Source organism: Lithobates pipiens, unplaced genomic scaffold (assembly GCF_037356315.1).
Source record: "Lithobates pipiens isolate NorthernLeopardFrog02 unplaced genomic scaffold, aLitPip1_a1.2 Scaffold_28, whole genome shotgun sequence".
NCBI classification, from domain to species: Eukaryota; Metazoa; Chordata; class Amphibia; order Anura; family Ranidae; genus Lithobates; species Lithobates pipiens.
This window is the reverse complement of record NW_027507789.1, coordinates 82,310,746-82,332,894: the sequence shown is the minus strand read 5'-3', so window position 1 is coordinate 82,332,894 and position 22,149 is coordinate 82,310,746. Positions and strand designations below refer to the sequence as shown.

Below are 22,149 nucleotides of genomic sequence, written 5' to 3'. Positions count from 1 at the left end.
ACTCCTCTCGATTTGGAAGTAGGGGACGTGCTGTGGTGGGCCAGGGGGAAGTGCTTACTATAAAGCCGTGGTATTTGGTCTGTCCTGAAATGGGTCTCCTGGAGGAAAACTATTTGGGGCTTCATCCGCCACAATTCTGTCAGGCAGCTGGACCTTTTTTCAGGTACATTCAGCCCTTTCACATTCCAGGAAACCAGCTTCAGGGCCATGACGGCAGTGGTACCCGGCCGGCGGTCCCCACCAGAGTCAGTAGTAGATATAGAGTTCAAGCACAGAGGAAGAGGAGGAGAAAAAGGAAAAGCAGTAACGAAGCGGAGAAGGTCCGGAGTTAGTAGGGAGGAGGAGGGTAGGAGGGGTGGGGATAGATCGGGGAATTGCTAAAGCTCCTATCGGAGAGAACCTGCCGGTTAGGGCAGAGGGGCCTAGTGGGGGAAGAGGTAAGGCACTGCAGAGGGAGGAACTCGTCGGTGCAGTACCCCTCCAGCATCCCATGGTCCATGCAGTCGCAATCGGGCGTGCACGGAGCTTCTTTGGCATCTTAACTACGACATCAAACGCATTATAGAACATCACTGCAGCAGGTATCGGGCAGTTAACAACAGTAGAACAGTGCATAATTAGACCAACATATTAAACTTTTCAACACAGAGTATAGATAACTTTATACCACCCAGGCACCCGCCCCTCCCCCCCCCCAAAAAAAAAAATGGAAAAAAGGGGGGGGGGGGAGGAGAGGGGGAGGGAGCGGGAACGCCGCCCAGGGGCACCCGGGGGGCACCACCAGGCAGTCCAAAAACACAAAGAGCGCCGAGACTAGGGCACCTGTAGATAAACAGTAACGAGAATGGTGAACAGTACCGCCAATAACTCAGGGCTTCGTCCAGGAAGCGCAGTGTCCAACTCTGTTCTTCCAATGTCCTTCCTCTCCCCTAGCGGGGGCGCTGGGAACAATGGCCCGTGGCATGGTAAACAACACAAAGCTGGATACTCCAGCCGTCTATGTTGGTAGAGAAAAAGAAAACAAAAAAAAAAGGGTATAACACAGGAATAACGGAAAATTACTGTACTCTCTCAGGGTTCACGATCTTGAGGGGCCTGCGATCTCTGACGTTGGGATCGACGGTGGCGTCTCACTCTCTGTGGCCTGGTTGAGGGGTTGTTCGTCGGGGCCACTGCTCCCTGGGGGACAACAGGAGCCAACCAGTCGGGGACCTGAACCGAGGGCAGGCCCAAAGCCTCCAGAAAGGACGGGACCTCCGAAGGGTGTCGTAGCGCAAGGGGCCTCCCATTTTTGCGCACTATAAGGTGAAACGGATGGCCCCACTTGTATGGAATCCTCCGTTCAGTTAGGTGTTCCAGAAGGGGTCGCAGACAGCGTCTCATCTGGAAGGTCTTGCGGGATACATCTGGCAGAAGGGTGACTTGGGCCCCGTCAAAATCAATGCTGCCTTTGCGCCACGACGCTTGCAGGACATCCTCCCTAACTGAGTAATTGTGGAGACAGCATAAAACGTCACGTGGCCGGTTCTCTGTGGGGCTCCTGGGGCCCAGGGTCCTGTGGACTCTATCAATGGCTATTACTGTGTCAGCAGCGCGGTCCAGACAGGCGTTAAATATAGCTGTAACTGTGGCTTTGAGGTCTGCCTGGCCAGTGGCTTCGGGCAAGTCTCTGATCCTGATGTTGCGTCTGCGGTTGCGATTCTCAAGGTCATCCACTAGGAGTTGCAACTGTGCCACTCTGTCAGCAAGGGTATCATGTGCGGCTTGCAGGCCAGAAACATCAGTGGTCAGGGAGGTCACATCCGATGCCAGGGTGGTCACCCGCTCGTTCGTAGCCGACACGTCACGTTTGACCCCTGCGATTTCATGTCGCAAGGTCGTTTCAATCCTGGCTGCCATACAGCTAAAGTCTGCTTTAGTGGGAAGGTTTTGGAGTAAAGCTAGGATGGCCTTGTCCCCCAATAATGCCGGTGCTGGTGGCAGCGGTGGGTCCCCCTGTGTGTCTGAGGCGAGAGCAGCCTGGCCATTCGGTCCTGGGATGAGGCTTCCACTGCGGGAGGGTCTCTGGGACAGTTGGGAGTTGTGAGGGAACCAGGGTGGCAGGCCGCTATGGTCCGGGCTGTCAAGCGAGGCCATGGACAGTGAGCGGGGGAGACACGGGGACAAGTCACTAGGCGGGGAGAACGGGGGCATGTCGTGTCCCTGCATAGCAGTCTGCTCACCTTCCCTCTGTGCCGCGTGTCCTGGAGCGCCGGAGGCCGCGGGCGCCATCTTGGCTGGATCCGGCGTGGAGGCCGGAGGCTGCAGCTGGACCAAGTACCTGTCCATGGCAGCAGCGGCGGACCCCGCTCGGCTGGCTGTGTTCCGCCGAAGCGCGGGGATGTCGGCGATGCCAAAATATGCGACCAGACTGTGGTAAAGGGGTGCGGAGGGGTCACGGATCGGGAGCTCCGGAAAAGAGTGTCCTCACTCCTTCATGCCTAGGCCACGCCCCCCTGGTTAGTGTCTTGATTGGGAGATCGCCTGGGAATACTGGATGCCGTAGGCTTCTTTTTATGTTGTTGGCTTTGACCTGTTTTTTTTAGCTTGTTTCCCAAGGTGACCATCTTGGCCTTTGTCAAGAGGCTTCAGAGTGCCCGAAGAGAGTGCCTACGGCCAAATCACCTATATAGTATCTTATATATAATAACTAAAAATATTATTTATTATTATAGATATAGATATATAGTATAGTGATTTGGTCGTAGGCACTCTCTTTGGGCACTCTGAAGCCTCTTGACAAAGGCCAAGATGGTCACCTTGGGAAGCAAGCTAAAAAAAACAGGTCAAAGCCAACAACATAAAAAGAAGCCTACGGCATCCAGTATTCCCAGGCGATCTCCCAATCAAGACACTAACCAGACCAGATCCTTCTATGGCACCTGGTCTTCCCAGGGAGTCTCCCATCCAGGTACTAACCAGGCCTGACGCTGCTTAGCCTCTGAAATCAGACGAGATCGGGTGCTTTCAGGTTGATGTGGCCGTAAGCGTTCTCCTCAAGACACGCCCAACCCTCTTGACAAATGCCAAGATGCTCACCTTGAGAAACAAGCAAAAAAAAAACAGGTCAAAGCCAACAACATAAAAAGAAGCCTATGGGCTTACAGCGGACCTTAAAAGATGGGACCCACTAGCTCTGTCATGGTTCGGACGCTGTAATGTGTTGAAGATGAACGCGATGCCACGACTTCTGTATCTACTACAAGCCTTACCTATCAAAATACCCCAGACTTTCTTACATGCGGTTCGCTCAATCTTTATCGAGTTCCTCTGGCGCGGAAAACATATGCGTATTGGTAGGGCAATGCTATTGCGACCGAAATTGCGGGGAGGTATTGGCCCCCGGACCCTGCTCTATATTACACAGCGACGCACATGACACCGGTGGTTGACTGGTGCCGGTGTTCTGCCATATACTGTCCGGCCATGATATAGTGTCCGCGCCGTACTGTGCATGCACAGTATGGAGCAGACGAAGCTTCGGAAAATCTCCGAAGCTGAACGGCGCCTGCGCGGTGAGTGGAGGTGGTAGCCCCACCATCCAAGCGGACATAGGGTTGTGAATATTAGAGGGCCCCTCGCAGGCGAGCTTCGCTCGCCACGCTTCGGGCTTGGCCTCGCTGCGCTCGGCTCTTTTATATTCTTACTCTATGTCCACTTGGATAGTGGGGATAGAACCTGGACTCAGTGCGCAGGCGCCGTTCATGCTCGGCAATTTTCGGAATCTGTGTTGAAACGCTACTGGGAACCCAAAAGTTCCTCAAGGTCGGGCATGCCCAGAAAAGGTGTCCCATGGTCCCCATATCTGAATTTCACCTCCAACAAACATCCGGGATCGATCTATCCATTTTATTCAGAAGGTATGGGACTCTATACCAGCGTGAGACTATCTTGTATCTTGATATTGGTTTGCGATGGAAGCTTTATGTACTAAGGTCAGGATCTTCCCTATCTGTTGTGGGGTAAATGTGATGCCTAAGTCCCTCTCCCATTTGTGGATAAATGGTGGGGTCGACTCCTCCTCCTGACTACTCAATAGGTTGTACAGGAGGGAGAGGGTGTGTCGCACAGGTTCCCTTTTGTGACAGATGGATTTATAGGGTGTCAGGTCTCTAGGAGTGTAGGGGGCCCTTTGTATGGCCAGAAGAAAGTGACGAAGTTGATAAGCACTAAACAAGTCAAGCGGAGGGTCAGAAAGCTCGGCGACAGTTTGCGTGGTCGGGAGCCCTCCCGTGGGCCACACCTCTCCCAGACGCTGTTTCCCCACCACTGTCAACTGTCGCAGTTTCTTGTTGGTAAATCCCGGTGGGAAGTCTGGATTACCTATAACCGGAGTCATTGGTGATGGCAGGGGAGCAATGTGTGTGCAGCGGAACAACCTCCGCACAACAGCCAACGTAGCTCCCACTACGGGGTGACGTCTGAGGTCTTTTGGTAGGGAGGACAGGAGCCACGGGGAGGTCAATAGGAGAATGGAACCATCCTCAATCTCCATCTCCACCCACTGCTTGTGTGGGCCATTACAATGCCAATCAACGACTCTCGCTAGCAGAGTCACTCTGTAGTATTGTCTGAGATCTGGGAGACCCAGACCCCCCTTGTCCTTTGGTCTGGCAAGCAATTGCAAACGGGCTCTGGGCGGTTTGCGCGCCCAAATAAAGTCCCGGAGCAGCACCTGCAGTTGTCTGAAAAAAATTGGGGGTAACCGGATCGGTAATGTCTGGAACATGTATAAGATCCGAGGGAGGGCCATCATTTTGAATGCATTACAGCGCCCGAACCAGGTCAGTGTTAAAGCATGCCAGTTTCCCAAATCAGATTTCAGTCTATCCAGGAGAGGGACAAAATTAAGCAGGTACAATTGCGCTAAATCCGCTGCGATGTAAACGCCCAGTTAACGTATAGATTTTTCAGCCCAGTAGAATGGAAAAGCGGACCGGAGCCTCTTGGCCTCACCATCCGGGACCAATATATTCAATACAGCCGACTTGGCGCAATTGTTTTTATAGTTTGATAGGCTGCCGTGTCGCTGTAGAGATGCAAGTATTTTGGGAAGCAAAATGTGTGGATTGGAGACGGAAAAAATTAGATCGTCAGCGTACGCTGCAATTTTGTGGTGTGCCGAGGGTTTGGATATGCCATTAATATTCGGGTCATTCCGAACGTGACACATAAGTGGTTCCAGTGTCAGAATTAAAATTAGGGGAGACAGAGGGCACCCCTGCCTCGTCCCATTAGTGATGGGGAAAGAGTCCGAGCACCCCTCGGTCACCCGTACCGCTGCCGACGGCGTGGAGTAAAGCGACATTACCCAGCTCATCATGTTGGGGCCAAGACCTATATGTTCCAGGGTGTCCTGCATAAAGTGCCAGGCCACCCTGTCAAAGGCCTTCTCCGCGTCCGTTGACAACATAAGCAAGGGCCTTCCCTGTACATGCGCCGCATGGATTAAATTGAGGACTCGGGCCGTATTGTCTCTAGCTTCCGACTTATTTATATTTTTTTGCTTGTTTCCCAAGGTGACCATCTTGGCGTTTGTCAAGAGGGTTGAAAGTGCCTGAAGAGATTGCCTGCGGGCACATCACCCTGAAAGCACCCGATCTCGTTTGATGTTGGAGGCTAATAGAGTCGGGCCTTGTTAGTACCTGGATGGGAGACCGCCTGGGAATACCAGGTGTCGTAGACTTCTTTTTATGATGTTGGCGTTGACCTGTTTTTTTTTCGCTTATTTCCCAAAGTGACCATCTTGGTGTTTGTCAAGAGGGTTGAGAGTGCCTGAAGAGATTGCCTATGGCCACATCACTCTGAAAGCACCCAATCTCGTCTGATCTTGGAGGCTAAGAAGAGTCGGGCCTGGTTAGTACCTGGATGGGAGACCACCTGGGATTACCAGTTATTGTAGGCTTTTTTTTATGTTGTTGGCGTTGATTCGTTTTCTTTTTTTTGCTTGTTTCCCAAGGTGACCATCTTGGCATTTGTCAAGAGGGTTGAGAGTGCCCGAAGAGATCACCTATGGCCCCATCACCCTGAAAACGCCCAATCTTGTCTGATCTCGGATGCTAAACAGTGTCGGGCCTGGTTAGTACCTGGATGGGAGACCGCCTGGGAATACCAGGTGCCATAGGCTTCTGTTTTTTTTATTTTTTATTTAGTAGTATGCGACATACAATGCAAAGGCAACTTCACAGAATGTGTGATACAAATAGTTACAAACAAATGATCATATTGCATGGATATCAGAGCCAATGGTAAGAAGTCTGAGGAGAATAGCACGTGGTGGGGGTCGACTCCTCCTCCTGACTACTCAATAGTTTGTACAGGAGGGAGAGGGTGTGTCGCACAGGTTCCCTTTTGTGACAGATGGATTCATAGGGTGTCAGGTCTCTAGGAGTGTAGGGGGCCCTTTGTATGGCCAGAAGAAAGTGACAAAGTTTATAAGCACTAAACAAGTCAAGCGGAGGGTCAGAAAGCTCGGCGACAGTTTGCGTGGTCGGGAGCCCTCCCGTGGGCCACACCTCTCCCAGATGCTGTTTCCCCACCACTGTCAACTGTCGCAGTTTCTTGTTGGTAAATCCCGGTGGGAAGTCTGGATTACCTATAACCGGAGTCATTGGTGATGGCAGGGGAGCAATGTGTGTGCAGCGGAACAACCTCCGCACAACAGCCAACCTAGCTCCCACTACGGGGTGACCTCTGAGGTCTTTTGGTAGGGAGGACAGGAGCCACGGGGAGGTCAATAGGGGAATGGATCCATCCTCAATCTCCATCTCCACCCACTGCTTGTGTGGGCCATTACAATGCCAATCAACGACTCTCTCTAGCAGAGTCACTCTGTAGTATTGTCTGAGATCTGGGACACCCAGACCCCCCTTGTCCTTTGGTCTGGCAAGCAATTGCAAACGGGCTTTGGGCAGTTTGCGCGCCCAAATAAAGTCCCGGAGCAGCACCTGCAGTCGTCTGAAAAAAATTGGGGGTAACCGGATCGGTAATGTCTGGAACATGTATAAGATCCGAGGGAGGGCCATCATTTTGAATGCATTACAGCGCCCGAACCAGGTCAGTGTTAAACCATGCCAGTTTCCCAAATCAGATTTCAGTCTATCCAGGAGAGGAACAAAATTAAGCAGGTACAATTGCGCTAAATCCGCTGCGATGTTAACGTATAGATTTTTCAGCCCAGTAGAATGGAAAAGAGGTGCGGAGCCTCTTGGCCTCACCATCCGGGACCGATATATTCAATACAGCCGACTTGGCGCAATTGTTTTTATAGTTTGATAGGCTGCCGTGTCGCTGTAGAGACGCAAGTATTTTGGGAAGCAAAATGTGTGGATTGGAGACGGAAAAAATTAGATCGTCAGCGTACGCCGCAATTTTGTGGTGTGCCGAGGGTTTGGATATGCCAGTAATATTCGGGTCATTCCAAACGTGACACATAAGTGGTTCCAGTGTCAGAATTAAAATTAGGGGAGACAGAGACCACCCCTGCCTCGTCCCATTAGTGATGGGGAAAGAGTCCGAGCACCACTCGGTCACCCGTACCGCTGCCGATGGCGTGGAGTAAAGCGACATTACCCAGCTCATCATGTTGGGGCCAAGACCTATATGTTCCAGGGTGGCCTGCATAAAGTGCCAAGGTGACCATCTTGGCGTTTGTCAAGAGGGTTGAAAGTGCCTGAAGAGATTGCCTACGGGCACATCACCCTGAAAGCACCCGATCTCGTTTGATGTTGGAGGCTAATAGAGTCGGGCCTTGTTAGTACCTGGATGGGAGACCGCCTGGGAATACCAGGTGTCGTAGACTTCTTTTTATGTTGTTGGCGTTGACCTGTTTTTTTTTCGCTTATTTCCCAAAGTGACCATCTTGGTGTTTGTCAAGAGGGTTGAGAGTGCCTGAAGAGATTGCCTATGGCCACATCACTCTGAAAGCACCCAATCTCATCTGATCTTGGAGGCTAAGAAGAGTCGGGCCTGGTTAGTACCTGGATGGGAGACCACCTGGGATTACCAGTTATTGTAGGCTTCTTTTTATGTTGTTGGCGTTGATTCGTTTTCTTTTTTTTGCTTGTTTCCCAAGGTGACCATCTTGGCATTTGTCAAGAGGGTTGAGAGTGCCCAAAGAGATCGCTTACAGCAGCATCACCCTGAAAGAGCCCAATCTCGTCTGATCTCGGATGCTAAACAGTGTCGGGCCTGGTTAGTACCTGGATGGGAGACCGCCTGGGAATACCAGGTGCCATAGGCTTCTGTTTTTTTTTTTTTTTTATTTAGTAGTATGCGACATACAATGCAAAGGCAACTTCACAGAATGTGTGATACAAATAGTTACAAACAAATGATCATATTGCATGGATATCAGAGCCAATGGTAAGACGTCTGAGGAAAATAGCACGTGTACAGCTTTGCGGTCATATCAAGATGAGATTAAAGCTCCATCTCGTTGGGATCCTCTACCACTTAAAATATTATTGATACTAGCCCTGCTACCCTCGAAGAGTTTAGATATCCATAGATAGGGGAAGAGTATTGTGTAGTAGTCAAATGGGGTCGGAACATACCATTTTCTTTTCCCTTTTTTGAGTTAAGAAGGGAAATAGTAGAACTGAAAGGAGGGAGAAGGGCAAAGAGAAGATTGGGGAAGGAAATGGCAGAAAAGGAAAAGAAGGGGTAAGGGGGTGTCGTGGGTAGAGTGGATAGGATGGGGTCCCCTCCCAGGGAGCAAGAGACGCCCTCGGCTCACCAGCTCATCAGCTGTCCAACGTTTGGAACAGCGATCTCCAACGATCACCATGAGCTTACTATGTCTCGCGGAGGTATTCTTCCGAAAAGCGAAACTGGGTCCAGTAGAACCATCTGTTCCCATGCTCCTCCGTTTTATCCCTCATTGTGGCAGTCAGGTCTTCCATTCGTTCAATATCATTTACCCTTGCGAACCACTGGGTCACCATTGGAGCAGATTGCTCTTTCCACTGACTTGGGATGCAGGCCCTAGCTGCATTGAGGAGATGTTTAAGTAAGGACTTATGATAACGCTTTCTCGACATAGGAGTTAGATTGAGAAGAACTGCTGCGGGATCATTGGCTAAGGAAATGTCTGTGAACTTGTGGATGAGTCTCAGGACAGGCTGCCAGAATGTTTGTAATTTAGGGCTTTCCCAGAAAATGTGGAGAATGGGGCCACATTTGGTCCACAGCGACAGCAGCGGTCAGATTGACCGGGGAATATTTTGGCCAACACCACCGGTGTACGATACCAGCGTGTGATCAGCTTATATGAGATCTCCTGACATTTACTGCAGAGTGACGACTTTTGGGCGAAAAAGAGTATTCTGTCCTTCTGTGGTTTGGAGAATGTAGTTTGTAAGTCCCTTTTCCATTTAGCTAGGAAGGGTGGATCCGTGGAGGATTGTGCGTCTGTCAGGATTTGGTAGGACCTAGAGAGGGAACCACGAACTGGGCCATCATCCAGGCAAAGTTCCTCGAAGGGGTGGAATTGTCTAGAGAAGAACGAATGGTTAGGTAGTGATCCGAGGAAATGGATTAGCTGTCTAGCTCTCCAGCTATCCAATGCAACAGGTACTTGCTCTAGCAGTATGGTCCCCATGGGAATCAAGCCCGTGGGTCCAAGAAATAGGGCTGCTCTCAGAAGCCCTTTCGGGGCTTGCCTGGTAAAGGCCTGGTCAGACAGGCCCGGAGGGAATCTAGGATGTCCAATAATTGGGGTCATAGGAGAAGGGAAGTTAGTCAGGTGGGAAAGGTGAAAAAAACTATCCATCTCGGCGAGCGAGGGGCCAATTAACGGGTGAGTAGTCACACAGGGCTCCAATGGCCTCCCCGCCCAAGGCAGACCAGCCAGTGGAACCCGCGCCATCTCCTGCTCTAGCTTGACCCATAGCTTCAGTTCCCCATGCCGGTGTCTTATCACATATGATCCCCCATCGGATAGTGTCCGCTGTGTACTGCGCATTCCGAAAATTGCCGAGCATGAACGGCGCCTGCGCACTGAGTCCAGGTTCTATCCCCACTATCCAAGTGGACATAGAGTAAGAATATAAAAGAGCCGAGCGCAGCGAGGCAAAGCCCGAAGCGTGGCGAGCGAAGCTCGCCTGCAAGGGACCCTCTAATATTCACAACCCTATGTCCGCTTGGATGGTGGGGCTACCACCTCCACTCACCGCGCAGGCGGCGTTCAGCTTTGGAGATTTTCCGAAGCTTCGTCTGCTCCGTACTGTGCATGCGCAGTACGGCGCGGACACTATATCATGACCGGACAGTATATGGCAGAACACCGGCACCAGTCAACCACCGGTGTCATGTGCGTCGCTGTGTAATATAGAGCAGGGTCCGGGAAGCCAATACCTCCCCGCAATTTCGGTCGCAATAGCATTGCCCTACCAATACGCATATGTTTTCCGCGCCAGAGGAACTTGATAAAGATTGAGCGAACCGCATGAAAGAAAGTCTGGGGTATTTTGATAGGTAAGGCTTGTAGTAGATACAGAAGTCGTGGCATCGTGTTCATCTTCAACACATTACAGCGTCCGAACCATGACAGAGCTAGTGGGTCCCATCTTTTAAGGTCCGCTGTAAGCCCATAGGCTTCTTTTTATGTTGTTGGCTTTGACCTGTTTTTTTTGCTTGTTTCTCAAGGCGACCATCTTGGCGTTTGTCAAGAGGGTTGGGCGTGTCTTGAAGAGAACGCTTACGGCCACATCAACCTGAAAGCACCCGATGTCGTCTGATTTCAGAGGCTAAGCAGCGTCAGGCCTGGTTAGTACCTGGATGGGAGACTCCCTGGGAAGACCAGGTGCCATAGAAGGATCTGGTCTGGTTAGTGACTTTTTTTTTTTTTTAATTCTTTATTTACGGATTGCAGGTAATACAGAGACAAACTGTAAAAGACATAGATCCCTCAGTTTTCCAGGTTAACAAAAATACATAGTTAATACTTTGTGGGGGACCGGGGGAAACCTAACAACTTATGTCAGCAGCAGCCCCAGCCGTGGCTAGGCCACCACATTATCCCACTCTAATGATCTGGCACCCCAGTGTCTACTTATAAACCAGGGCAGTCCCCGGGGCGATCCCCCTCAAGGCCCAAACTGAGGGGCCTCTAACATCGGTCACCTTCATTCTACTGGTCAAAGAGCTCAGCCGGGACCACCCCGAGGGCCGCCAACCCCTGGCTGGGAAATCGAGGGAACAAAACGAAAAGATCCTTGCAATCACCATGTATTTTAATTATACTTGGGAGTTAGGGGGTAGGGAAAGAGGGGGGAGCAAATGGGCAGGAGAAGGGTATGGGGGTAGAAAGAATGAAAGTTATAGGGGGCTAACAGTGCTACGAGGCAGACGGGGGAGAGAGTGAACCAGGGTGGTATACGAGAAGGGAGAGAAAGAAAGAGGACTCCGATGGGTTCCCGCGACCGGACCCTTCCCTCTATACACGTGCCAGAGCCTACAGATAGGATCTGTATGCATCGGAAAACCTGAACAGGCTCCAAGACAACCAACGAGCAGTGTGCTCTTCCTCCCTGTCGCCTAACGCTGATGTGAGCTGTTCCATACGGTAGATGTCGCAAACTCTTGCAAACCAGTGAGACTTCAGTGGAGCGGCCTGCTGTTTCCACATGCTAGGTATACATGCCTTGGCCCCACTCAGAAGATGTTTTAAGAGAGATTTATGGTACTTCTTGCTCGAGAGTGGGGTCAGATTGAGGAAGATCGCAGCTGCGTTGTTCTGGAGATCAATAGCCGTGAGGTCAAAAATGATATTGAGAACCTGTCTCCAGAAATGGGCCAGTTGAGGGCATTCCCAGAAGATATGTAGTAACGTGCCGGCTTGTTCACCGCATCTCCAGCACAAAGGGCTGTGACCGGGAAACATAGCCGCCAGGACAGTGGGGGTCCTGTACCATCGGGTCAAAATTTTATAAGCTATTTCCTGGTATTTACTACATAGGGATGACTTGTGCGCAAAAAGAAGCACGCGGTTCTTCTGGTCTGGCGAGAGCCGGACATGCAGGTCTCGCTCCCATTTTTCCACGAACACCAGGTTACCCTGGGAGAGTTGGTCCAGTAGGATGCGATATGACAGGGAAAGAGACCCTCGGGTCGGTTCCTCTCCTGAGCATACCTCCTCAAACGATGTTAGGGGTCTGCGGAATTCGCCACTGTTTGGCAAAGATTTCAAGAAGTGGGAGAGTTGGGCAAGCTTCCACTGTCCCAGGGCCGTGGTTGCTAACGCCTCGTACATAGTGGAGACCGCTGTCCACGTCCTAGGGCCAAGAAAAGAAGAGGCCCGCACAAGGTCCCGGTCAGGGTCGAGGCGGAAAGACTTTTCCGTCATGCCGGGTTCAAAGCGTGGGTGTCCAATAATAGGAGTCATGGGCGAAGGGAAACTGGGCACGCCCGTCAGGGTAAAATATCTGTCTAGCTCTTGTAACGTTGGCTCAATGAGTGGGTGTGCCCACGTCGCTCCCGACCAGCCCGGTCCACTCCAGGGCAAACCCTCAAGTGGAAATGGTACGGATTCACGCTCCAGACGAACCCACAGCTTATCCTTCAGGTGTCTGCACCAGTCAACTACTCTGTTCATGTGCACCGCCGTATATTACCATGCCGGATCTGGGAGGCCAATCCCTCCCTTGTCTTTTGGTCTGAGCAGTAATGTTCGGCTGAGTCTTGGAGGCCTGCCCTGCCATACGTATCGAATAAAGATGGAGCGCATGGCTTTAAAAAATGATTGGGGGATTTTTATCGGTAAGGCTTGTAATAGATACAAGAGTCTGGGCATTACATTCATTTTGAGCACATTGCATCTCCCAAACCAAGAGGTCGCCAACTTTGACCACCTCTCTAGATCTACGGCAACATTTTTTAGAAGCGGCTGGAAATTCAATTGGAAAATCAGATGTGGGTCCGGGGGAACCAGCGACGGGAGGTTTGCCGAAGCTAGGTACTCGTCAATGGCCGCTGTGCCGGCCTGGAGGGCGTCTCCTGAGTCCCGGGGGTGCAAGTTATAAAGGGCTTCATAGAAAGATCGGAAACACTCCGCTATCTCCCGTGAATCATGAAGCTTGGCACCCGAAGGGGAGGTTATGGTTGGAATGAAGGACGCGTTGCGTTGGGCACGCAGGGAGTTCGCTAGGGACCTACTACACTTGACTCCATATTCATAATACGTCCTGCGGACCCACATGAGTCTGGTTCTAGCCTGAAAGAGAGAGAAATCTCTGATTTGTTCTCTAAGATCTCTCACCTCCACCTCCAGCGCAGCAGTCGGCTGGGATTTGTGTCGTTGTTCACACGCATGCAACTTGGCAATAAGTTTGGAGAGAGCCTCAGTTTTGGCCACTTTGAGTCTATGACCATGTTTAATAAGAATGCCCCTAATGTAGCATTTATGAGCCGCCCATAACATGAGGGGGTTGGAAACAGAATCACGGTTATGATCAAAGTAACTTTCTAATTCCCTAAGCAGGTCTGCGTGGGTCTCAGGGTCCTTCAGGAGAGACTCGTTCAGTCTCCACCAGGACTGACCACGCGACTCCTGTTGTAGCTTCAGCATCAAAGAAATCGGGGCATGGTCAGACAGGGCTATGTGGCCTATCTGAGCGTCTGTGACCGCCGGGATAGCATTGTGGGCGACTAAAAACATATCTATACGTGAGTAAGAACCACGAGCGGTGGAAAAGAACGTATAGTCCCTATCCTGTGGGTGAAGCGTACGCCACACATCGATCAGTCGGTGGGAGTGTAGCAGGTCTCTTATGTGTGAACGCGTTCTCGCAGAAATCGCAAAGGTGCCCGATGATGAGTCTCTGCGGGGGTCCAAGGTGAGGTTAAAGTCCCCCCCAATGATCAAAGTACCCTCTGAGAATGCAGCCAGGGCATCCAAGGATGCTTCTAAGGCCGGCAGCTGGTCCACATTCGGCATGTATAGGTTGGCAAGAGTAAAAGTTTGCGAGTGGAGAGTTCCCTTAATGAAGAGATATCTCCCTTCACTATCGGCTTGGACAGCTAACAGGCGCCACGGCAAGTTTTTAGCAAGAAGAACACACACTCCTCTCGATTTGGAAGTAGGGGACGTGCTGTGGTGGGCCAGGGGGAAGTGCTTACTATAAAGCCGTGGTATTTGGTCTGTCCTGAAATGGGTCTCCTGGAGGAAAACTATTTGGGGCTTCATCCGCCACAATTCTGTTAGGCAGCTGGACCTTTTTTCAGGTACATTCAGCCCTTTCACATTACAGGAAACCAGCTTCAGGGCCATGACGGCAGTGGTACCCGGCCGGCGGTCCCCACCAGAGTCAGTAGTAGATATAGAGTTCAAGCACAGAGGAAGAGGAGGAGAAAAAGGAAAAGCAGTAACGAAGCGGAGAAGGTCCGGAGTTAGTAGGGAGGAGGAGGGTAGGAGGGGTGGGGATAGATCGGGGAATTGCTAAAGCTCCTATCGGAGAGAACCTGCCGGTTAGGGCAGAGGGGCCTAGTGGGGGAAGAGGTAAGGCACTGCAGAGGGAGGAACTCGTCGGTGCAGTACCCCTCCAGCATCCCATGGTCCATGCAGTCGCAATCGGGCGTGCACGGAGCTTCTTTGGCATCTTAACTACGACATCAAACGCATTATAGAACATCACTGCAGCAGGTATCGGGCAGTTAACAACAGTAGAACAGTGCATAATTAGACCAACATATTAAACTTTTCAACACAGAGTATAGATAACTTTATACCACCCAGGCACCCACCCCTCCCCCCCCCCCCAGAAAAAAAAAAAAAGGAAAAAAAAAGGGGGGGGGGGAGGAGGAGAGGGGGAGGGAGCAGGAACGCCGCCCAGGGGCACCCGGGGGCACCACCAGGCAGTCCAAAAACACAAAGAGCGCCGAGACTAGGGCACCTGTAGATAAACAGTAACGAGAATGGTGAACAGTACCGCCAATAACTCAGGGCTTCGTCCAGGAAGCGCAGTGTCCAACTCTGTTCTTCCAATGTCCTTCCTCTCCCCTAGCTGGGGCGCTGGGAACAATGGCCCGTGGCATGGTAAACAACACAAAGCTGGATACTCCAGCCGTCTATGTTGGTAGAGAAAAAGAAAACAAAAAAAAAAGGGTATAACACAGGAATAATGGAAAATTACTGTACTCTCTCAGGGTTCACGATCTTGAGGGGCCTGCGATCTCTGATGTTGGGATCGACGGTGGCGTCTCACTCTCTGTTGCCTGGTTGAGGGGTTGTTCGTCGGGGCCACTGCTCCCTGGGGGTCAACAGGAGCCAACCAGTCGGGGACCTGAACCGAGGGCAGGCCCAAAGCCTCCAGAAAGGACGGGACCTCCGAAGGGTGTCGTAGCGCAAGGGGCCTCCCATTTTTGCGCACTATAAGGTGAAACGGATGGCCCCACTTGTATGGAATCCTCCGTTCAGTTAGGTGTTCCAGAAGGGGTCGCAGACAGCGTCTCATCTGGAGGGTCTTGCGGGATACATCTGGCAGAAGGGTGACTTGGGCCCCGTCAAAATCAATGCTGCCTTTGCGCCACGCCGCTTGCAGGACATCCTCCCTAACTGAGTAATTGTGGAGACAGCATAAAACGTCACGTGGCCGGTTCTCTGTGGGGCTCCTGGGGCCCAGGGTCCTGTGGACTCTATCAATGGCTATTACTGTGTCAGCAGCGCGGTCCAGACAGGCGTTAAATATAGCTGTAACTGTGGCTTTGAGGTCTGCCTGGCCAGCGGCTTCGGGCAAGTCTCTGATCCTGATGTTGCGTCTGCGGTTGCGATTCTCAAGGTCATCCACTAGGAGTTGCAACTGTGTGACTCTTTCAGCAAGGGTATCATGTGCGGCTTGCAGGCCAGAAACATCAGTGGTCAGGGAGGTCACATCCGATGCCAGGGTGGTCACCCGCTCGTTCGTAGCCGACACGTCACGTTTGACCCCTGCGATTTCATGTCGCAAGGTCGTTTCAATCCTGGCTGCCATACAGCTAAAGTCTGCTTTAGTGGGAAGGTTTTGGAGTAAAGCTAGGATGGCCTTGTCCCCCAATAATGCCGGTGCTGGTGGCAGCGGTGGGTCCCCCTGTGTGTCTGAGGTAAGAGCAGCCCGGCCATTCGGTCCTGGGATGAGGCTTCCACTGCGGGAGGGTCTCTGGGACAGTTGGGAGTTGTGAGGGAACCAGGGTGGCAGGCCGCTATGGTCCGGGCTGTCAAGCGAGGCCATGGACAGTGAGCGGGGGAGACACGGGGACAAGTCACTAGGCGGGGAGAACGGGGGCATGTCGTGTCCCTGCATAGCAGTCTGCTCACCTTCCCTCTGTACCGCGTGTCCTGGAGCGCCGGAGGCCGCGGGCGCCATCTTGACTGGATCCGGCGTGGAGGCCGGAGGCTGCAGCGGGACCAAGTACCTGTCCATGGCAGCAGCGGCGGACCCCGCTCGGCTGGCTGTGTTCCGCCGAAGCGCGGGGATGTCGGCGATGCCGAAATATGCGACCAGACTGTGGTAAAGGGGTGTGGAGGGGTCACGGACCGGGAGCTCCGGAAAAGAGCGTCCTCACTCCTTCATGCCTAGGTCACGCCCACCCTGGTTAGTGTCTTGATTGGGAGATCGCCTGGGAATACTGGATGCCGTAGGCTTCTTTTTATGTTGTTGGCTTTGACCTGTTTTTTTTAGCTTGTTTCCCAAGGTGACCATCTTGGCCTTTGTCAAGAGGCTTCAGAGTGCCCAAAGAGAGTGCCTACGACCAAATCACCTATATAGTATCTTATATATAATAACTAAAAATATTATTTATTATTATAGATATAGATATATAGTATAGTGATTTGGCCGTAGGCACTCTCTTTGGGCACTCTGAAGCCTCTTGACAAAGGCCAAGATGGGTTGAGAGTGCCTGAAGAGATTGCCCATGGCCACATCACTCTGAAAGCACCCAATCTCGTCTGATCTTGGAGGCTAAGAAGAGTCGGGCCTGGTTAGTACCTGGATGGGAGACCACCTGGGAATACCAGTTATTGTAGGCTTCTTTTTATGTTGTTGGCGTTGATTCGTTTTTTTTTTTTTTGCTTGTTTCCCAAGGTGACCATCTTGGCATTTGACAAGAGGGTTGAGAGTGCCCAAAGAGATCACTTACAGCAGCATCACCCTGAAAGAGCCCTATCTCTTCTCTTCTCTGAGGCTAAGAAGGGTTGGGCCTAGTGGGTACCTGGATGGGAGATGGCGTTGGAATACCAGGTGCCGTATTCTTCTTTTTATGTTGTTGAAATTGACCTGTTTTTTTTCGCTTGTGTCTCAAGGTGACTATCTTGGCATTTGTCAAGAGGGTTGAGAATGCCCAAAGAGATTGCCTATGGGCACATAACCCTGAAAGCGCCCGATCTCCTCTGATCTCAGAAGGTAAACAGGGTTGGGCCTTGCTAGTACCTGGATTGGAGACCACCTGGGAATACTAGGTGCTGTAGGCTTCCTTTTATGTTGTTGGCCTTGACCTGTTTTTTTTTCCACTTGTTTCCCAAGGTGACCATCTTGGCTTTTGTCAAGAGGGTTGAAAGTGCCTGAAGAGATTGCCTACGGGCACATCACCCTGAAAGCACCCGATCTCGTTTGATGTTGGAGCCTAAGAAGAGTCGGGCCTTGTTAGTACCTGGATGGGAAACCGCCTGGGAATACCAGGTGTCGTAGACTTCTTTTTATGTTGTTGGCGTTGACCTGTTTTTTTTTCGCTTGTTTCCCAAAGTGACCATCTTGGTGTTTGTCAAGATCGTTGAGAGTGCCTGAAGAGTTTGCCTATGGCCACATCACTCTGAAAGCACCCAATCTCGTCTGATCTTGGAGGCTAAGAAGAGTCGGGCCTGGTTAGTACCTGGATGGGAGACCACCAGGGAATACCAGTTATTGTAGGCTTCTTTTTATGTTGTTGGCGTTGATTCGTTTTTTTTTTTTTTGCTTGTTTCCCAAGGTGACCATCTTGGCATTTGTCAAGAGGGTTGAGAGTGCCCAAAGAGATCGCTTACAGCAGCATCACCCTGAAAGAGCCCTATCTCTTCTCTTCTCTGAGGCTAAGAAGGGTTGGGCCTAGTTAGTACCTGGATGGGAGATGGCGTTGGAATACCAGGTGCCGTATTCTTCTTTTTATGTTGTTGACATTGACCTGTTTTTTATCGCTTGTATCTCAAGGTGACTATCTTGGCATTTGTCAAGAGGGTTGAGAATGCCCAAAGAGATTGCCTATGGGCACATAACCCTGAAAGCACCCGATCTCCTCTGATCTCAGAAGCTAAACAGGGTTGGGCCTTGCTAGTACCTGGATTGGAGACCACCTGGGAATACTAGGTGCTGTAGGCTTCTTTTTATGTTGTTGGCCTTGACCTGTTTTTTTTTTCACTTGTTTCCCAAGGTGACCATCTTGGCGTATGTCAAGAGGGTTGAGAGTGCCCGAAGAGATTACCTATGGCCCCATCACCCTGAAAGCACCCAATCTCGTCTGATCTCGGATGCTAAACAGTACGCTAAACAGTACCTGGATGGGAGACTGCCTGGGAATACCAGGTGCCATAGGCTTCTTTTTTTATTTTTTTATTTAGTAGTATGCAACATACAATGCAAAGGCAACTTCACAGAATGTGTGATACAAATAGTTACAAACAAATGATCATATTGCATGGATATCAGAGCCAATGGTAAGAAGTCAGAGGAGAATAGCATGTGTACAGCTTTGCGGTCATATCAAGATGAGATTAAAGCTCCATCTCGTTGGGATCCTCTACCACTTAAAATATTATTGATACTAGCCCTGCTATCCTCGAAGAGTTTAGATATCCATAGATAGGGGAAGAGTATTGTGTAGTAGTCAAATGGGGTCGGAACATACCATTTTCTTTTCCCTTTTTTGAGTTAAGAAGGGAAATAGTAGAACTGAAAGGAGGGAGAAGGGGAAAGAGAAGATTGGGGAAGGAAATGGCAGAAAAGGAAAAGAAGGGGTAAGGGGGTGTCGTGGGTAGAGTGGATAGGATGGGGTCCCCTCCCAGGGAGCAAGAGACACCCTCGGCTCACCAGCTCATCAGCTGTCCAACGTTTGGAACAGCGATCTCCAACGATCACCATGAGCTTACTATGTCTCGCGGAGGTATTCTTCCGAAAAGCGAAAACTGGGTCCAGTAGAACCATCTGTTCCCATGCTCCTCCGTTTTATCCCTCATTGTGGCAGTCAGGTCTTCCATTCGTTCAATATCATTTACCCTTGCGAACCACTGGGTCACCATTGGAGCAGATTGCTCTTTCCACTGACTTGGGATACAGGCCCTAGCTGCATTGAGGAGATGTTTAAGTAAGGACTTATGATAACGCTTTCTCGACATAGGAGTTAGATTGAGAAGAACTGCTGTGGGATCATTGGCTAAGGAAATGTCTGTGAACTTGTGGATGAGTCTCAGGACAGGCTGCCAGAATGTTTGTAATTTAGGGCATTCCCAGAAAATGTGGAGAATGGTGCCAGCCTGTTGCCCACAGCGACAGCAGCGGTCAGATTGACCGGGGAATATTTTGGCCAACACCACCGGTGTACGATACCAGCGTGTGATCAGCTTATATGAGATCTCCTGATATTTACTGCAGAGTGACGACTTATAGGTGAAAAAGAGTATTCTGTCCTTCTGTGGTTTGGAGAATGTAGTTTGTAAGTCCCTTTTCCATTTAGCTAGGAAGGGTGGATCCGTGGAGGATTGTGCGTCTGTCAGGATTTGGTAGGACCTAGAGAGGAAACCACGAACTGGGCCATCATCCAGGCAAAGTTCCTCGAAGGGGTGGAATTGTCTAGAGAAGAACGAATGGTTAGGTAGTGATCCGAGGAAATGGATTAGCTGTCTAGCTCTCCAGCTATCCAATGCAACAGGTACTTGCTCTAGCAGTATGGTCCCCATGGGAATCAAGCCCGTGGGTCCAAGAAATAGGGCTGCTCTCAGAAGCCCTTTCGGGGGGCTTGCCTGGTAAAGGCCTGGTCAGACAGGCCCGGAGGGAATCTAGGATGTCCAATAATTGGGGTCATAGGAGAAGGAAAGTTAGTCAGGTGGGAAAGGTGAAAAAAACTATCCATCTCGGCGAGCGAGGGGCCAATTAACGGGTGAGTAGTCACACAGGGCTCCAATGGCCTCCCCGCCCAAGGCAGACCAGTCAGTGGAACCCGCACCATCTCCTGCTCTAGCTTGACCCTTAGCTTCAGTTCCCCATGCCGGTGTCTTATCACATATGGTCCCCCATCGGATAGTGTCCGCTGTGTGCTGCGCATGCGCAGTACACAGCAACACAGATTCCGAAAATTGCCGAGCATGAACGGCGCCTGCGCACTGAGTCCAGGTTCTATCCCCACTATCCAAGTGGACATAGAGTAAGAATATAAAAGAGCCGAGCGCAGTGAGGCCGAGCCCGAAGCGTGGCGAGCGAAGCTCGCCTGCGAGGGGCCCTCTAATATTCACAACCCTATGTCCGCTTGGATGGTGGGGCTACCGTTCGGCTTCGGAGATTTTCCGAAGCTTCGTCTGCTCCGTACTGGGCATGCGCAGTACGGCGCAGACACTATATCATGGCCGGACAGTATATGGCAGAACACCAGCACCAGTCAACCACCGGTGTCATGTGCGTCGCTGTGTAATATAGAGCAGGGTCCGGGAAGCCAATACCTCCCCGCAATTTCGGTCGCAACAGCATTGCCCTACCAATACGCATATGTTTTCCGCGCCAGAGGAACTTGATAAAGATTGAGCGAACCGCATGAAAGAAAGTCTGGGGTATTTTGATAGGTAAGGCTTGTAGTAGATACAGATGTCGTGGCATTTCGTTCATATTACAGCGTCCGAACCATGACAGAGCTAGTGGGTCCCATCTCTTAGGGTCCGCTGTAAGCCCATAGGCTTCTTTTTTTTTTTTTTGTCAAATAACTTTTTATTATTTTAAAGTGAAACAGGCCTTGTTAGTACCTGGATGGGAAACCGCCTGGGAATACCAGGTGTCGTAGACTTCTTTTTATGTTGTTGGCGTTGACCTGTTTTTTTTTCGCTTGTTTCCCAAAGTGACCATCTTGGTGTTTGTCAAGAGGGTTGAGAGTGCCTGAAGAGTTTGCCTATGGCCACATCACTCTGAAAGCACCCAATCTCGTCTGATCTTGGAGGCTAAGAAGAGTCGGGCCTGGTTAGTACCTGGATGGGAGACCACCAGGGAATACCAGTTATTGTAGGCTTCTTTTTATGTTGTTGGCGTTGATTCGTTTTTTTTTTTTTTGCTTGTTTCCCAAGGTGACCATCTTGGCATTTGTCAAGAGGGTTGAGAGTGCCCAAAGAGATCGCTTACAGCAGCATCACCCTGAAAGAGCCCTATCTCTTCTCTTCTCTGAGGCTAAGAAGGGTTGGGCCTAGTTAGTACCTGGATGGGAGATGGCGTTGGAATACCAGGTGCCGTATTCTTCTTTTTATGTTGTTGACATTGACCTGTTTTTTATCGCTTGTATCTCAAGGTGACTATCTTGGCATTTGTCAAGAGGGTTGAGAATGCCCAAAGAGATTGCCTATGGGCACATAACCCTGAAAGCACCCGATCTCCTCTGATCTCAGAAGCTAAACAGGGTTGGGCCTTGCTAGTACCTGGATTGGAGACCACCTGGGAATACTAGGTGCTGTAGGCTTCTTTTTATGTTGTTGGCCTTGACCTGTTTTTTTTTTCACTTGTTTCCCAAGGTGACCATCTTGGCGTATGTCAAGAGGGTTGAGAGTGCCCGAAGAGATTACCTATGGCCCCATCACCCTGAAAGCACCCAATCTCGTCTGATCTCGGATGCTAAACAGTACGCTAAACAGTACCTGGATGGGAGACTGCCTGGGAATACCAGGTGCCATAGGCTTCTTTTTTTATTTTTTTATTTAGTAGTATGCAACATACAATGCAAAGGCAACTTCACAGAATGTGTGATACAAATAGTTACAAACAAATGATCATATTGCATGGATATCAGAGCCAATGGTAAGAAGTCAGAGGAGAATAGCATGTGTACAGCTTTGCGGTCATATCAAGATGAGATTAAAGCTCCATCTCGTTGGGATCCTCTACCACTTAAAATATTATTGATACTAGCCCTGCTATC

At 50.7% G+C, this 22,149-nt stretch overlaps 10 pseudogenes; all 10 read left to right on the top strand.

Annotated features, from left to right (window-relative positions):
- Window positions 1–5,825: 5,825 nt before the first annotated feature.
- LOC143937494 (5S ribosomal RNA) lies at window positions 5,826–5,944 on the top strand (annotated as a pseudogene).
- A 103-nt stretch (window positions 5,945–6,047) lies between these two features.
- Window positions 6,048–6,166, top strand: LOC143937456 (5S ribosomal RNA; annotated as a pseudogene).
- Window positions 6,167–7,940: 1,774 nt separating this feature from the next.
- LOC143937396 (5S ribosomal RNA) lies at window positions 7,941–8,059 on the top strand (annotated as a pseudogene).
- Window positions 8,060–8,162: 103 nt separating this feature from the next.
- On the top strand, window positions 8,163–8,281 carry LOC143936714 (5S ribosomal RNA; annotated as a pseudogene).
- An 8,644-nt stretch (window positions 8,282–16,925) lies between these two features.
- Window positions 16,926–17,044, top strand: LOC143937356 (5S ribosomal RNA; annotated as a pseudogene).
- A 322-nt stretch (window positions 17,045–17,366) lies between these two features.
- On the top strand, window positions 17,367–17,485 carry LOC143936670 (5S ribosomal RNA; annotated as a pseudogene).
- Window positions 17,486–17,805: 320 nt separating this feature from the next.
- Window positions 17,806–17,924, top strand: LOC143937254 (5S ribosomal RNA; annotated as a pseudogene).
- Window positions 17,925–18,246: 322 nt separating this feature from the next.
- On the top strand, window positions 18,247–18,365 carry LOC143937746 (5S ribosomal RNA; annotated as a pseudogene).
- A 2,768-nt stretch (window positions 18,366–21,133) lies between these two features.
- Window positions 21,134–21,252, top strand: LOC143937253 (5S ribosomal RNA; annotated as a pseudogene).
- A 322-nt stretch (window positions 21,253–21,574) lies between these two features.
- LOC143937745 (5S ribosomal RNA) lies at window positions 21,575–21,693 on the top strand (annotated as a pseudogene).
- Window positions 21,694–22,149: the final 456 nt, after the last annotated feature.